Source organism: Equus caballus, chromosome 1, assembly GCF_041296265.1.
Source record: "Equus caballus isolate H_3958 breed thoroughbred chromosome 1, TB-T2T, whole genome shotgun sequence".
Taxonomy (NCBI): domain Eukaryota; kingdom Metazoa; phylum Chordata; class Mammalia; order Perissodactyla; family Equidae; genus Equus; species Equus caballus.
In genome coordinates, this window is record NC_091684.1 from 16,573,180 (window position 1) to 16,591,613 (window position 18,434).

Sequence of the window (18,434 nt, forward strand, 5' to 3'; positions counted from 1 at the left end):
GAAATTTGTACCATTTGTACCTTTAAGTCCTGGCACATCATTTTTTTATTTCATTCAAACTGCTTACTGTTGAAGAAAAAGGATTTTGAACCACTGCCACAGAGCACATTTATGTGTGAAACAGGGTTCATTTATATGGTGGGAAGTACATCATTTTGACGTTTATTTGCAATATTAATTGTATATATTGATTCCATTTTTTCAGAAATTGTAAATTTATTATAAATATTACCACTGATGACCTTATTTTGGTGAGAATATTCTTCTGCAGAACTTGAAAACATTTTGGAGTCAAGTCATGGATTTTTAAATTCAGAAAGACAACATATGCTGTAATATTAAATTAAAATTCTATACTCAGTTGTTAGTTCAAGGACAAACTCGAGCAGGAAATGCATTTTTTTTTAAAAAAAGTTTTCTCTTAGCTGTTGGATTAAGAACGAATGACCTTTCACGATCAGCTCTTCTTTACTCATTTCTCATGTTTGATCTTAGCCCAAATATAAATGTAGTGTGGAAAGTTATCTTTAGCCATTTCTAAGTGTCACTGGTGTTTTCTGTTAGTAATCATAAGAATAACCTGTCTCAAAACCTTTTGCTGCCCTCCCCATCTATACCACCCTACACGCAAACACACAGGGGTAGGTGTGGGGTTTGAAATAACTGCATAATGACCCTTACAGAGATCACCCGAGTTCAGCAGGCCTGGGAAGAAGAGAAGTCAAAGAGCTGCCGCCCGAGAATCCCGGGAACGTCTTCAGAAAGAGAAGGAAGACTTCAGACTTTCACAAGGGATGAGATGCTCTTGACCTGTTAAAAGGGATACAGGATTTAGGCTGGGCAGGTAAGCTTATCCCTGGAGGATTGCCGCTGACAAGGGAGGAATCCTCTTCAGAGAGGATAACTACACTCTGGGAGAGAGAGTGATAATCTGGATTCTGTCCTTTCACTCACTCAAAAGTATAGGTCAGTTACTTTATTTTGTGGACATGATGATTAAAAATATTACGTCAAGCAATTTAGTGCTTGCATTCTTATCCAGCACCTCCTATGGGATGATGTGATAGGTCCTATGGAGGGGATGCGGGTGGGGGAGATGAAAGATGTGACCCTTGCAGCTAAGAGGCCTCTACCATGGTGGAATAAAAAGTAAATGCATAGAACTCTAAGACATTTGAGTTGAATCTTGAAGGGTGGGTAAAGGGAGATGGAGGGGAGAACATTAAGCAAAGGGAATCACATAAGCAAAAGGCAGGAAGATATATAGTTATAAATATATAACAACATTCAGGAAATGTTGTCCAATATATGCGGCATGTAAAATATAGAGAGTAGAGAAGTAGAAGACTAAAAAATGCAGATTGGAGCCAAACCGTGGCAGGGCAGGTCTCAAAGGACAAAAACAGAATTTGGACTTTCCTCTGCAGACACTGGGAGGCCACTAAATGTTCTAGGGTAGAAGAGCCAGATGCTCGTTAGAGTCTAGGAAGGTCATCCCAGCGTCATTCTTCTTGTGCATGAGGATTGGGACAGACTAGAGGAAGGTGTCCAGGAGGAAGGCAGAGAGGAGCTGATAGGGGTCAGGGCACTTGGAGTGGAGAGAAGAAGAGTAATAAAGGAGGCATGGCGGAGGTAACACTGTCAGTCTCAGCAACTGCCGAGCAAGAGACAGGGGAGGGTTGAGCCTGGGTAAGGAGAGGATGATGGGAGGTGATGAATTCAATTCCAGACGTGTTGACTTCAAGTTTCCCGTGTGAGATTTAGGAAAAGAGTCCAGCAGACAGCTGGAAATGTGGTCGGGAGAGAGGATGCAGCTAAGATAAAGATTTGGGAGTCAGCCACAGAGAGGTGAGAGTTGAAGTCCTGAGAATGGATGAGATCACCAAGAAAAAACCATATGGAGGGAGGACCAGGATGAGCACAAAGGAAACTGAAAATGAGAGGAAAAACAAAGTACTTTGGAAGACTGGCAAGAGCCAGGGAAATGCGATATAGTAATGAGGATGCATAGAATAAAAGGCTATTATCTGGAGCTGAAAGAGACCTTAGAGATCAGTCGAGCCAATCTTTTCATTTGACAGGAAGCAGAGGCTCAAAAAGGTTAAATTACAGCTGGCCAACAACTGTATTCTGGGCTCTACTTAGTCCAAATGGAGAAGTAGGTAGAGCTTGTCTCCCGTCCCCCCACCTCCCTTTCTCAGACTGTCCTTTCTTTCTTTATTATTTATAATAACATTCATAGTAGCAACAATTGTTAAGCTCTTTCTTGGGGACATGGTAGAGAGTCACGGTTACGGACTTTGGAGCAAGACTCCCTGGATTCCAAACTCGGCCCCTCTGCTTCCTAGTTGTGTGACTTTTAAACCAGCTACTTAAACTTTCCGAGCCTTGGTGTCCTCGGCTGTAATGGGGTAATAATAGTATCTGCCTTGCAGTTGATCCATGTAGAATACTTAGAACAGTACTTGACATCTAGGAATCACTAAGTGAGCATTAGCCGTTATTTTATGAAGTACTGTAAGTTGGGGCCACCATATAATTTATTGTTTGAGGTGGGATGCTTTTGAGCAGTGCCTTGCAGAGCCATAAGGGAGCCTGAGGGAAAAGGAAAAAAATCAGTAAGACTGATCCTTCTTTCATTTAAAATTTTGGTAATTTGTTAATCCAAAATTTGAATTTGTTTGGATTTTTTGCATTAATTTAGATTTTTGAAAATACTGCCTTAAGATATGATTTATCTTGATTACTGAGTTTTTGGGTGCCCCTTAACTTTTGCACCCTTGGCAAGGACTTCACTGACTTCATCTCCCTCCTTCTGGCTCTGCTGTTGAGGGTGATATGGGAAACTTAAAAATTACGACAGTGGGTCCTGCCTGGCAGCGCAATGGTTAAGTTCATGCACTTCACTTTGGCGGCCCAGGGTTTGCAGGTTTGGATCCTGGGCATGGACCTACACGCCACTTATCAAGCCATGCTGTGGCAGGCATCCCACGTATAAAGTAGGGGAAGATAGGCACAGATGTTAGCTCAGGGCCAATCTTCCTCAGCAAAAAGAGGAGGATTGGCGGTGGATGCTAACTCAGGGCTAATCTTCCTCAAGAAAAAAAAAATGTATGTCAGGACAGCAGGCATAAATCAGTATCAGGTACGATGGGACACGCAGTCCCCCTAGCTTTCAGTGCACCATCTGTAGAGCTCCTATTTCTAAGTGTGTGTGTGTGTGTGTGTGTGTGTGTGTGTGTGACTTGTTTCCCACCAGTGTATGTGCTGTTTTCCCAGGGCATAGCTCTGACCTCAGGACCAATTGGGAACCATATATGAAATCCAGGTGTGCTCGATGAAAGATCACCTGGAATTGGATCCTGGGCCCCAAGCGCCGGGCTCACTGCAGTTGTTTCCCTCTAGGGTTGTGGCCTCAACCTTCAATCCATATGGCCCTGCAAATATGCCACGAGGCCCGATGATAGGCTAATCTCACGAGGTGAAAGTAAGACAGCTTAATGTCTTACTATTTCTTGGAGTATTTACATAATTTAAGGGATAACATTAGAACTTACCTCATAAGATTAAGTGAAATAACGTATATAAACTACTTAGCAAAGTATATGTGGACATGGTAGGTGCTCAATAGGTGGTAGGAGCTGTTATTGCTATTTAATGACAAATAATTATACAGTACCTAAGTAGGTAGGTGTTGTTAATATAATTGAACTGTATGAAATTGTTGGTAGTCAACAACGTTTGACCTACAAAGTAGCAATCTCACGTGGTTCAACCTATTACTGCTGCTATTATGATAATTAGGTGGGACCATATGAACTGCCACTTGGGAGATCAAAGTGGTCAAGTGTTTGCAATTTCACGTGGCTCAACCTAATAAAAACAGTATATGCTTGGCAACATTGAATTAATCCAAAGGGCTGGGTGATTAACAGTTGTTATATTGGGTAATCACTCCACATGGGCAACTGCTTGCTTTATGAATTAGAAAGCTCTTCCTAATTATATGACGTATCATTACCTGCATAGTATCATTGCATACATTCCACAAACATTTATGGAGCTTCGACAACATGCCAAGTATTGAGAAATGACTAAAAGGACTGTATGCCAGCCACAGTGTAGATTTTTTCCAGAGCACAGTGTTCTGGAGACCGAGGTTGTATCTCAGATTGTGTCCTTTTAGAAGCTAGAAGTTACTGGGAGGAATTGTTGCACGTGGTCATTTTTCTATGTTGATAATTCCCAAATTTTCAAAAAAATTCACTTCTTTTTAGCAGAGCCAGTGAAGTTATCAGGAATAATATATGAGATGGTGTCAGATGGTGGAGGGAAGTTGTTGCATTTCCGGCTTTATTCCCAGTTCCCTAAGATACAGCCCAGAACAAGCAGAAAGGCAGCCTACACACTTGATTTTGATTTGCTGACGTACACTGTGGATGCCTCTGCCCAGACCCTAAGTCATCCCTATGAGAAGGCAGGATTTAAAAATGTATAAGCATTATACTCTCCGGAAACAACGTGGTTTAAGTTACAGAATGTCAGCCAGCATGACCTTTTCATTTTTGCATTTGGAGAGAACTGGAGAGATTTGCAAACTCTTCCCTCTGTCTTTCCAAGTCCTCTCTCTTGACTTCTTACATTCTGCCCCCAGTGTGCTAATTCAGCCTCCTCTCGCTCACGAAGAATTTGGCGTCAACTGAAGTTTATCTAAAAGTAACCGTTGTGGTTAAATGTGGGTAAAAAAACTGGGAATCCTTGGGCAGGCCAGTAAAATGTCTAGGAAGTCAGTTACTTAGATCTATAGAAATAAACTGATTCAAGATTTTTCTTGAATTCCTATGAAAACCAGTAACTGGGACACAAATAACTCTCAGAAATAGTGGATGGTAGATAAGCAGGAATATGTGAACTTCAACATAACTTTGATTGAAAAAATTTTCCCCCCAAAATGACCAAATATAAAAACAGTTTTTAGAGAAAATTATTTCAGAAAAAGAAGATGTTTCAAAGTCACTTAAAACAATATTGCGAGGTTCCATCTTTGTTTTACTGACTTAGTTATTAGCTATAATTTATCTTTCTTTTGTGTTAAGAACACTTAAGATCTACTCTTTTAGCAAACTTCAAGTATACAATACAGTATTAATAACTAGAGTCAAATGCTGTACATTAGCTCTCCAGAACTTCTTCATTATGCATAACTGAAACTTTATACCATTCGGCCAACGTCTCCCGGCTTCTTCCACTCGTCAGCCCCTGGTAACCACTATGTGACTCTCTGCTTCTATGAGTTAGATTTTTTTAGATTCCACAAATAAGTGAGAACATGCAGTAGTTGTCTTCCTGTGCCTGGCTTATTTCACTTAGCATAATACCTTCTAGGTCTATCCATTTGGTTGCAAATTATAGGATTTCTTCCTTTTTAAAGACTGAATAATATTCCATCATACATGACCTCTTTATTTAATTCTCTTTCTTTCTCTGGATTAGAGGGGAAAGCACCTTTCAAACTGCAAGTTAAAACGTCCTCTCTTTCCTTTCCCTCCACACTCCCTGTCCTCTACTTCTTTCTCTCTCTTTACTCTTTCCCTGGATAGGAGCACTGATCATGTGTCAGTCTGAGCCCCTGGATTCTGCAATGCACAGACTACAAAATATGTCTATTTGCTCTCTCAGATTCTATAACTTACTCTGAATAGTCCTTTTCTTCTAGGCAGCATGGGGTTCTCAACTTCTCTTTGTCTGACGTTGGTCTGGTTTGCCCTTCTGGAAAGAAGTAGTCCCACTTCTGAAAAGGGCACTTTTTAGATAAGGCACAAGCTTCTTGAGGTACCTTTCTTTAAAAAAAAAAAAAAAAAAGTGAAAGTTTTATTTGCCTCCTTTTGTTTTCGTAATTGTTTTGCTGCCTACCTTCTCTAACACATAAATGTGTTAATTTTAAGCAAATGGTAACCCATTTTTGCTTCTTTCCAAATAGTTGTTCTGTGAATCATGTTCAATTATTTGTTCATTCACTGAATTTTTATTGAATCTCTATTTTATTAAGGAAGCATCCAGCACCTAATACACTGTGAGTTACTCAGTGCTGATGCTGAGAACTATTCAAAGATGACTAAGAAACAGTTCCCACCATCAAGAAATTTGCAATCTGGTAAGGTAAAATCATAAATATACATGATAACCTGTAATACAAGGTAGATTATAATAAATATCATCCAAGTTAAACGATTTAAGTATTTAGAAAATCATTCTCCTGAATTTCTATGGGACTCCTGCAGCCTAAAACCTTTATCTCTGACTCAAGCATTTAACAAATCATGTCCCACCAGGCACTTTTTCATAATATCAGATCTTTTAAAAGTAATTTAGCCATGAAAGGTTTCCTCTACTTTCCCTCTCAAAGAACCACAGCTTCCTAGTCAATGTGTCAAGATAACCCTTATATAGCATTGGTGAACTCTGGTAAATGTGAAAGTCATTCTTTTTTATTTTACTTATTTATTTTTGGTGAGTAAGATGGGCCCTGAGCTAATATCTGTTGCCAATCTTCCTCTTTTTGCTTGCGGAAGACTGTTTCTGAGCTAACAGCTGTGCCAATCTTCCTCTATTTTTTGTGTTTGGGATGCCACCACAACATGGCTTTGATGAGCAGCATGTAGGGCTGTGCCCCATATCTGAACCTGTGAACTCTGGGCCGCCAAAGCAGAGTGTGGGAACCCAACCACTATGCCACTGGGCTGGCCCCAAGTCATTCTTAAATGTGGAAGCCAAGAAATCAATGTCAATATTTCATCAATAACAAAAGGATGGATTAATGATGGAAAAAAAGACTGTCTCAAAAACTCGGAAGTCATCACTAGTGATACTTCCTTCATAGCTAAGGAAAAACATTGCTAATGTTGTCAACTCAGGTGCCTATAGATAGGTATTTAAGTATTAAATAATTCTTTGACAAACCCAGGGATCAGCATGGAGGGAAATTATTAATATTGATAAGTGGTATATGTGGATTTTGTGAAGCAATTAACAAAATTACATAGACAACAATTTCCTGTGATTTCCCAGCACCTGGCACAGTGCCTGGCCCATTGTACCTGAACAGATGAAGGAGCACATCATATTTCTCGTACCTAGTAAGGTGCCTGGCATACAGAAGGCACTTAACACATATTTCTTAAAGGAATGATTCATTAATAACTCTTGTTTTAGGTACTTAACTAAGTTATGACACCCATTTACAGTTCTCAGTGCTGATGAACGTTTCTGCGGCAATTCCAACATCTCAGTATTTCAGGTGAAGGTGAGAGAGCACACTTCCAGGCAATAGGGTCACTGCTGTTACCTCCCCTTCACCTGATATCTCTCATTCATCCTTTGAGACTCAATTTGAATGTCGGTTTCTCAGAGAGGCTTTTCCTGACCCCTGGACCAGCATTTATTGAAGTCTGGCTCATGACCCACCTGTATTAGATTCCCCTGGGTTATTGGTCAAAGTGCAGATTCCTACTCAAACACACACTTGTCCACCCATGTTTATTGCAGCATTATTCACAACAGCCAAAAGGTGGAAGCAACCGGAGTGTCCACCAAAGGATGAGTGGATAAACAAAATATGCTATATATATACAGTGGACTATTATTCAGCCTCAAAAAGGAAGGAGATTCTGATACATGCTACAACATGGATGAACCCTGAAGACATTGTGTTGCTGGGAGTAGAGGGGAATGAGGAGTTATTATATAAAGTTTCAGACTGGGAAGATGAAAAAAGTTCTGGAGATGGATTGTGCTCATGGTTGCACAACAATGTGAAGGTGCTCCTTCATTGAACTGTACACTTAAAAATGTCAAATCATAAAACGATAAATATTTTGTTATCTACTTTACCACAATAAAAAAAGATCAGATTTCTGGCTTCCACTCTGGCCTATTAAATAGGAAAATTGAGAGGAGAGGATGAATGCAGCAGGAACCTGCAAGCTTTCCAGGTGACTCTGATAAAAAAAATTTGAGAACACTGATACAGACCGTATTCCATCCCCCCGCTTCATACCTCCAGAGCAATCTCCACTTTCTCTTTGTGATCATGACTGTAGTTTGACTGTAAGCTCCATGAGGGCAGGAACTATGGTTATCTTGTGCAGCACTGCATCCCAAGCATTTAGTACAATATCTGGCTCAGAGTGGTACTGATTATATATTGATTGAATTGCTTTATTTGAACATGAGTTTCACATTCCTTGTTTGTAAAATAAGTATAATAATTATCTTGAGCGCCTGATATGAAGATTTGAGATAATACTCATAAAGGACCTCCCACCATGCCTGACTCACAGTATGTGTTCAATCACCAGAAGCTGCTTTATTATTATTACCAGGAGGAAGAAGAGTATAATTATTCAGGGTTTAGACCAGGAGTTACAGACTCAGATGCCACAGGCTCCAAGCAGGTAATGTAATTGCACTCAGCATGCTGTTTTAGTATTATCCGATAGGAAGTTCTCGGAACTGTGCTGAACTGAACCTGTATATGCTGTATAAAGGAGGTTACCACTACTTAGCTTTTGCCTATTGGTGCTATATGGGTACTCAGTCCCTGAGCTACCATATCTTTTGATTTTTCAAGAGAAGATAGAAATATGGATTTTCATCTGAAATTTGCCAATTTATAAAAGTCATCTAGTTATTTAAAGGTTTCTAAAGCTCTGTGCAAAACAAACAAAACACTTTTGACCATGGACCTTGAGTTTGTATGCCCTGATTCATCCCAAGGTCCAGGGTATCCCAGGTCCCAAGGAGAGCCCCTCCTTCTACTGAAATGGAACTGGAAGCATTCATCTTGATCCGGTTCACTGTGCTTCTGGGTTTAGGAGACCATCTACTTCAAACCAATGAAAACAATAGGTGGAAAGGGGTGACAGTGTCCCTACAATCGACCTTTCAAGAAGTTCAGGGGTGCGCAGGGCCAGGATAGATGTCCAGGGATGCTCACAGCAGTGTTGACATTACTACCAACCCAAATGGTAAACAAAAGTGGAGGATCACATTGCATGCTTTCATTTAATTCTTTTCCAGTAGGTTTCTTGGTGAACTACTTACTGCCTTTGCATTTAGGTTATTTATCTACACCCAGGAGGACAGAATTATTTCCAACAGCTAGGGGGCTCTAGCAGTCCACCTTTTAGACACAAATGGATTTGCTGTAACAGTTTCAAATCTAAAAATGGTTGACTCTTCATCGTCATCTCCAAATGTCAATAGATAAATGCTATCTTAGCATTATTTAATCCATATGCAAAATTATTGATATTCTTTGTCAAACATTATTTTTTTTCACTTTTTTCTCCTATCCATTTAAATTTTTTTTCTATATGTAATTAAGCTTCTTGATTTTATGTTGACAGAGTTCTTCAAATTATCTAAATTAGAAAATAAATTTCTACTGATGTGATAAATTATTGAAATGCCTGGTAATCATACTAAGCATTTAGGCTGGTATATTTTAACTCAATTCTTGCCTAGCACATCTAGGGAAAAACTATATATTGATACTGATAGATAAGAAAAATAAATTCTCGCTCCACAAAAATTATATAATTTGACCATTTTAGAATCAAAACAACTTTTCAGCTTTTAGGGATGCTCCACAAAAGCAGATTTAAGTGGAGCATCTGAAGTTTTATCTGCTTGTCACTCCTGCTATTTTTTCTGACATTTCCACTATCGAGACACTTAAATGTACTAATTTAGCCTTAATTCCCAGTTTCTCTTTCTTGTGCCCTCCATTCTGCTCTAAAACATGTTTTAAAAGCACTTAGAGGCACTTAATGGACAGATTTAGCCAAATCTTCATCCTGTTTCGAAAGCTCAGTTGCATACAAAAGCCTGAATAAACACTTTCCTCCTTCTGCCTTCATCCCTTAAAAATATTGATTGTGGTCAAGGGGGGATGCAGAGGGAGAGTTCTCTTGTGTGAAAGCTACACAGAAAAAAATTCTTTTTTGAATTGGTTCTTTTCAGATGCTAAATGCCCACTTCCTCTTTCTTATCAGCCACTTTAGTGTACTACTGGAAATAACAGTACTTAAACAAGTACCCATACATATTTTCAGTTTCCTGAACATCTCAAACGTCACTGTTTCCCAAATATACTGACTTCAGGAAAATAGGAAATGCATTTTATTCCAGACCCTTCTTTCCAATTTGCAAACCCAGGAGAATTTAAGGGAAATGCAATCCACATGTTTCTGGCCATTTCTACTCAAATACATTCATCTAAAGGCTTCTATTTTTTTTCTTTATGGAAGTGATTTGATGTCTATGAAGCTTTTAAAATAAATCTTGGTGCTTTTTTCCCTAAGAGAGAGTGAGTTTTCTTTTTAGATAAGATTAAATTAATATAAACCCTTTAGGATTTGACTTTGGCTTCAAATTTAAAAGTCATTTCAGTAAGCATGAGTTCTAAACTCACTTCTAAGTGATCACATAATCTGGTCCCTCATCTATTTTTATCTTTTAAAAAATTATTTTTTTTATTTTTTGCTTGAGGAAGATTGGCCCTGGGTCAACACCTGTGCCAGTCTTCCTGTATTTTTTATGTGGGATGCCATGACAGCATGGGTTGACGAGTGGTATAGGTCTGTACCTGGGATCTGAACCCATGAACCCAGACCACCAAAGCGGAGCACGCAGAACTTAACCACTATGCCACTGGGCTGTTTCCTATCATTTCCTTTATTACATTGCTTCAAATCCTTTTCATACAGTAAATCATTCATTCACCCAACTTCTATTTAGAATGTCAACTTAGGCCAGGTCCTGTGCTAGGTGCTGGGGATATGGCAAGAACACATCAGATATGCTCCCTGCCCTCATGGAGCTTAGAGTCCAGCAGAAAAGAGAGAGATTGAACAAGAGGATTGCAGATCTGAGGAGAGAACACCCGGGGATAGCAGAGAAGGCTTCCCAGAGGAAGTGTCCTATAAGGAGAACTTCAGCTAAATAAAAGAGGGGCCAAGAGCCAGGCTGAGGGAACAGCATGTGCAAAACTCTGAGGTGGAAGAAAAAGAAGGTGAGTATGACTGGAGCTTGGGAAAGTGAGCGGGAGGAGTGCAGGATGAGGCTGGGGCAGCTCACGCAGGACCCTGGTTCCCCATCTGCCTCTTCGAATTCATGGCACAGTCACCGCCACTAATAGGGATAAAACAGCATCCTCCCAGCCTGACACATCTCCCAGATCAGCTGTCTGTGAGCTTTTCACCTGAGTGCCACCAGCCAGGCAGAGCAAAGCCTCAAAGGGCGAAGGTAACTCCTCTGAAATGCTTCATATATATACGTACATATATATAAAAATAATATAAATATCTAAATAATATATACAAATATATACGAATATATACATATGTATGCTTATTGATATAAGAATATATTTATGTATTTAAATATGAACAATATATTCATATATATATCTTTATATGTATACACATATATGTAAATATGAATGTGTAAGTGTGTCTTTTATATTTTACTGCCTTTTAAGTGGAGCCCTTTTCTCTTGGCACTGTGGCTGCCTTGGTTTGGGCTTCGTTTTCATCACTCTCCAAGACTTTGAAATAACCTCTTCAGTCTCACTGCCTCCAGCCTCTCCCCTTTCCAATCTCCCAGCTGCTGCCAGGTTTAATAATGTCACTTCCCTGGTTAGAAATCACTGAGAAGTCCTCGATGAACCTCTGATAAATCTGCTTTGCCAGAGTGCGGAATCCAGAGCAGTTTCTGGCCCCAATCTGCTTAAGCAGCCTGGCCTCCTGCCATTCCACCTTCACCCACATCCTCCCCTCCTCCCCCATACCACTCCCGCCCCCAGCATCCTACTCTGTAGCCATGCAGCCACACAGACGTTCCTTTCTTCATTGAATAGAGCATCTCTCAACTTATGTCATGTAACACTGGTTCCATGGGATGTTAATAGGAGTTAGGTCCTCAAATAGTTAAATATGTTGGGAAATGATGATGAAGTTTGCTATGAGTTGTATTGCGTCCCCCTTCCAAACTCATATGTTTAAGACCTAACCCCTAGTACCTCAGAATGTGATTTTATTTGGAAATAGGGTCTTTACAGAGGTCTCGAGTTAAAATGAAGTCATTAGGGTGAGCGCTAATCCATTATGATTGGTGTCCTTATAAAAAAGGACAAATTTGGGCACAGAGACACACACACAGGGAAAATCCCATGTGAACATGAAGGCAGAGATTGGAATAATATATCTACAAGTCAAGGAATGCCAAAGATTGCCTGCCAACCATTAGAAGAAGGAGAGAGGTGTGGAATAGATTCTCCTTCACAGCCCTCAGAAGGAACCAACCCAGCTGACACCTGGATCTAGACTTCCAGCCTGCACAACCACGAGACAATAAATTTCTGTTGTTTAATCCACCAGGTTTGTGGCACTTTGTTATGGCAGCCCTAGGAAACTGATATGCAGCGAAACAGCTTATTATAGTGCAAGATTTTTCAGAGTCCTTAATATGCTAACACACACCCTAAATCTCCAAGATGTTACAGAGCATCCCAAACTTGTTTGACAACAAAACTCGCCCCCGCGACACACCCGTGCGTCTTCTAGGAATCAGTATTCTGAAGAACTCACTTTGGGAAAAGCTGACCTAGGACCCTGAACTCAGCTAAAGGTTAAGGAGGATAAAATGCAAGAAGTGAATGAGTAAACAAATTCACCCTAAATTGTGAATAACTAATAGCCATTTAACATTCCTAACATAACCCCTGTGGAAGGCTGAGTGAAAAACTGCCAGGGTGAGAAAGTAAGCATGGGCAACAAGATGTCCATTCTCTTATCTCTAAGTATCATCTTAACCCTCGACCAGTTTTGTAATTTGCAGGGCCTAATGCAAAATGAAGATGCAGGATCGCCGTTCATAAATTATTAACTTCAAAATAGCTACAGCAGAGCATTAAACCAAGCTCTGCTGCCTTCTACGCATGGGGCACTGTGTTAATGCACAAGTCTCATGCTCGCAGAGACCACCGCCTTGACCGGTCCACCGTAATCCTTTAAAATCTTATTCTGCTATCTGTTCATTGGACGAATTACATTTAAAATATTTCTATGTTGAAGGTCCCTAAGACCACGCCCAGGTTTGATGATTGCCTTGGACGACTCACAGGACCCAGCATCTGGTTGTACGGCTATAATTTATTACAGTGAAAGGAGACAAAGCAAGATCAGAAAAGGAAAAGCCATGTGGGGCAAAATCCAGAGGAAACCAGGCGCAAGCTTCCAGGCGTTCTCTTCCAGAGGAGTCACACAGGATGCGCTTAATGCCCCCAGCAAGCAGTTGTGACAACACCTGAAATGTTGGCTACCAGGGAAGCTCATTAGAGACTTGGTACCCAAGGTTTCTACTAGGGGCTGGTCATATAACAACCCTCTTCCTAGCATGAATCAAAATTCTGGACTCCAAGAAGGAAAGTGAGTGTTTAGCATAAACCATAAGCCATATTGTTTTCACAAACTGATTAGGCAGAGTGAGCCATTCTTACCAGGAAATGAGGGGGACTCTTCTCAAATCCAAGTTACCAGACACCAGCCAACAGCCAACAGCCAGCCTTGTAAGCAGGCCTTTCTAAGAATAGCAATTTCAGGCCTGCTGTGTTAACTCTTTTCTGCACAGTTCCAAGGGTGTGTTTTCTAAAAGTCATTAGATTTTGCTAATAAGTGTTTACACTAACAGAAACTAGCAAATCAGGCACAGATCAGCTTCTCCGAACGCTCTTTCCTGCCCGTGCTGGGTGGATGCACTTGTCAATGAATTCAGATTTCTCCTGCCCAGCAATTTAAGATGACTCCTCTAAGAGGCCTGTAAAAGATGGCACACAGTGAGTCTCAGCTCTGGTGGAGAAACCTTCCTTCTACCTCTGCTTCTACAACTTGCTTAGGCATGAAGCGAAAGTGAGAGTTTATTGTACCGTTTTTAGAAGCATTACATTCAAGCATTTGGGTGTTGTTAGACACGGCTGAAGTCTTCCCTTGCACACCCACTCCAAGCCTAACCAGTTTCCAGAAATTGGTCTCTTTTTGGGAGCTGAGTCTGCTGCCAATCCTCCTCTTTTTGCTGAGGAAGACTGGCCCTGAGCTAACATCCGTGCCCATCTTCCTCTACTTTATATGTGGGATGCCTGCCACAACATGGCTTGACAAGCAGTGTGTGGGTTGGCACCTGGGATCCAAACTGGTGGACCTAGGGCCGCCGAAGTGGAACGTGCAAACTTAACCGCTGCACCACCGGGGTGGCCCCTGAAATTAATTTGATAGGACAGGGAGCTGTCCTGAAGCCCCTGAATGGACATTACACTCACTGTGGAATCGGTAGCATTCAACAGAAGTCTCAGTTTGCCCATTGAAAGGCTACTCTGACTTGACATTCTTAATGATTTCTTAGTCTTCACAGTAACTACTGTGAATGAGACTAACTCAGGTTCAGTCAACTGTCCTCTAATATTTTGGAAAGGCATATAGGAGAAGGGGTCTGGGGTAACTCTCCAAATTATCCAGATTTCTATTTATCCAGATTATGTTTGGTTCTGATCAATCCATATGAGGTTACTATCTTAGTATTTCATAAATGGAGCAATCAGACAATTCACTAATCATTTTCAAAGGTAAATTAGTATTTAACACTTGTCAATTCAATGTGCTATGGGATGTAGCATATGAAAATTTATTTTTTTGTCCCTTAGAATGAATCTTGGATAGGTAGTGCGGCGTACAGGAAGGACCACCAGACTTAGAACTTGGCTCCTGGACTAAGAAGCTGGGTGGCCTTGGGCAAGTCACTAGTTAGCTCTGAGCTTCAGTTTCCTCATCTGCTCAATGGAGAAAATAACACCCATCCTTCATCACAGAGCAGGTATAAGGATCAAATAACGTAATTGAATTCATGTGGAAGTGGTTGGTAACTATAAATCAAATTGTGTGTGCGTGTGTGTGTGCGTGTGTGTGTGCAAGGGCTGAAAGAATAAGGGAAAGTGATTGCATTTAAGAAAACTCTCACGTTTAATAAATGATGGCAATAACCCCAGCCCCATTATTGGGAGCAGTTACTGTCATCGTCTGCATCACTGATGGCACAATTAACTTAATTAACACATACCTCTGTGGCGAGTCTGCTGAAATAACAGTTTTCCTTTTACATGCCCCTGCCTTGCCAGCAAGGCATCTCCAAGTCGTCCATCTTCCAAGTAGGAAGGCCAGAGTGTTAAATGGCTTTGAGTTGGTATGCAGAAGACAGAATTCCAGAATATTCACATTTTTAGCAGCTCAAATTACCTAGAGAAATAATAGAAGCGTCATCAAAATCTTGTAGAATAGGGCAAAGATCAATGCATGCTAAAGTGGAGGTGTGTCTGGTTGGGGTAGCTATGACCCCATAAGGACGTTCTCATCAAATCCAGAATGACTTCCATAGGACAACATCCTGTTCCACATGAGGTTCTAACAAAGAGCCTTTGGCCTTTGGTCTGTCATGATGGTAACGAGGGTTTTTGACAAATAAGGCTGAGTCTGTGTCTCTATGAGGAGCAGGTCTGTGGATGGGAGGCTTTGTCATATCACGGACCCCTGCTGATAGCCTTGGTTGAGTGCTAGATAGGGCTGAACTGGAAGACCCGGGATAAAAGGACATATCACTACTATTTTGGAGGTCTTGAATTTCATTCCAGTTCTTCAGAGTAGTTGAAAACCTCTCAGGAATGTGCCTCCTACTCCATTACCCTCTTTTACCCTTCTCTCAATTCCATGGATCCATTCATTTTCTACCTTTCTGCCTATATCTTCTGACTCTGTAGAGCCTTATTTTTATTTCCATTCATGGTGACATTTCATCCTACACACTTTTACAATGGGATTTGATTATTTCAGATATGCAGTTCATCAATGAGATTACATTTTCCTTCAGAGCCTTCTGCATTTCCCACAGCAACCTAGCAGAGGGCTGGACCATGGCAGAATCTCAGTAAATAATTGTTGAATTGAATTGACTTTCCTTTCTTTCTCTCCTTCCATTAGCAGTTGGATGTACTAGCTCCACAAGATTGGCTGTATGTATTGGAGACCCACTGTAACAGTGGCTTCAATAAGACAAGTTTATTTGTCTCTCACATCATAGTATGGGGTGGAAGGTCCTGGATGGGCAAACAGCTTTGCTCCAGGAGGCCATCCTGGGACTCAGGTCCCTTCTATCTTGTTGCTCTACCATCTCTAGTTATTCAACCTGCCTGGTTGAACGTAGCACAATGAGCAGCAGGATGGAGGACAATCGAAAAGTTTAGAGTAAGGGCACCTCTCAGAGATTCTTCACATCATTTAGGTCACATCTTATTTATCACATCCTGACCACATGACCACAACTGGCTGTGGTGGAGGCTGGGAAGTGTAGTCTTTCCTCTCATGGCCAGATGTCCAAATACAGAGTATTATTAACATAAAGATGTGGTTTTCAAAGTTGTTAATGATGATTCATCAATATGAAATACATTCTACATGACAATCCAATACAGGCACCATACACTTATAGAAATTAAGAGTTTTTGAAACAATAATTACCCCTGGTTTGTGTAATGCATTTTCGTATTTTTATATGATATAAAATAAATGTTTGTGACTAATGAATGGAGCATGGCCTGCAGTTTGAAAGGCACTACTATAGAAGGATGAGAGAAAAATCCTAGGGGGTAATTAGAGTGCCTACCATCAGGAAGGAAGCATTCAGATCTGACTTTAGGCAAGATCATTTACCTGCATTCTTTGTAGTGTACTTCACAGTACCAGCTACTGGATAGGTATGAGAAAATAAATAAATCAACCAAAGCAATCCATCCATGAATCAAGTAGTCGACGAAATCTGAGAGAGTACAGGTGGAGTCTCTACTGACACCTGAGACAAAATGTTAAAGGCTCGAGGGCCTTTGCACCATGAGATCCTCTAGGGACTGGAAAAGAAGAAAGTCTTTTTGTCTCTTAATATGGATTGTGTGTAGATAAAACACTCACACAAACATCCATCCCATTGATCCTTCTGTATTTTAAGCTTAAGAGATAATTCAGATCAAAACGAAATTGATCTCATTTTAATTCTTCATCATGGTCTCAAACTTATGAACTATGTCAAGGGCAACCTCATATATTCGTTGTGATAGTGTATCTTCTAGACTAGCCTAATTCACTTTTGTGCTAGAGTCATCTATATAACAGATTTGTCATTCCTTCTATACTTCAAATTTGAGGAAAACCTCATATCGTGTGATGTTTTTTTCCTTGACAGTTTCAACTGACTTTTGTCAGATTTTTGACAGGGGAAAATAAAGCCAACAACTCTAAGAACATTACATTGCATTTGTTTTCAGAGCAGCAGTTTTGGATGAGTTTGAAATGACTTTTAAATGATGTCACAATAGATGCTTTAAAACAGGCCCCAAATCCTTTGTGCTACAAGCACCGTTGGCTTAATTAGTTCTGGTGGGGGCATCATCGTTAACTGCAAGCTAATCGTGTTAGTGGGCGCATACTACAGTGCTGCCAGGGGTTTTGGTTTTGGTAAACAGTGCATTTCCATGGCATTTATTGAAAGACGCCTGGGTAAGTGGCATGACAAGGACATGCTGCACGACAGAGTCTGCCATTGTTGCAGCCAGGGCCTCTGAGCGTCTCACTCCCAAGTTTTTGGGAGTCTTTGCTGCTTTCCTGCTTCATCACTGCTGAGAGGCCCATCCTACCACTTCAGGCCTAATGAGCATCAGTAGAAATCAGAAGTTTTTACTCTCTTAAAGGCTGCTAAAAGGCTTCTGAAGAAATGAGTCAGTGTTTTCAGTCTTGTTTTCATTCTGCGTCCCAAAGCTCATCCGGATCGGCATCTGTGTTTGCTGCCTCTAGAGAGAGAGAGAGGCTAATTACTGGACAAAGCTGGGGATTAAGCTTCCCTCTCGCCCTTATGAAGGAACAGTCCCTCTGGAACAGGGTTGGGCTTATTAGGAAAGTGCTGGGGAGAAAGGTGTTTCTCAGTGCAGATGTTCCCATCCTTTGTGGATAAAGAGGACTGAAATGTACAGGGCTTTTAATACAGTACCTTTGGCAATCACTAAGAAAACCTTGCAAGTCCCCCGAAGATGGGGTGTCTTTTGCCATATATCGAAGCAATAAGACATGACAGGCACTTTATTTCATCGAGGCTACACACCTTGAATGCATTTTGTGGCATAAGGCCAAAGTACAAATGACTTCAACTCTCATGAAATGCAATATTCTTTCACAAATGCATTAAAACCTTTGCATTGGCTTATTGGTACTAAGAAATGAAAATTACTTGCAAACTAAGGAGGAAGAGAGGTTTCCTAAGACAGGTTCCTAGGGGTCAGGCTC

At 40.7% G+C, this 18,434-nt stretch overlaps 1 long non-coding RNA gene across 1 annotated transcript; it reads right to left on the reverse strand.

Moving 5' to 3' along the window:
* Positions 1-591: 591 nt before the first annotated feature.
* On the reverse strand, positions 592-15,938 carry LOC138916466 (uncharacterized). The gene is made up of 3 exons (XR_011423791.1): positions 15,172-15,938; positions 5,694-5,840; positions 592-810 (listed from the first exon to the last, which is right to left on the reverse strand). It is a non-coding gene; the product is annotated as an uncharacterized lncRNA (long non-coding RNA).
* Positions 15,939-18,434: the final 2,496 nt, after the last annotated feature.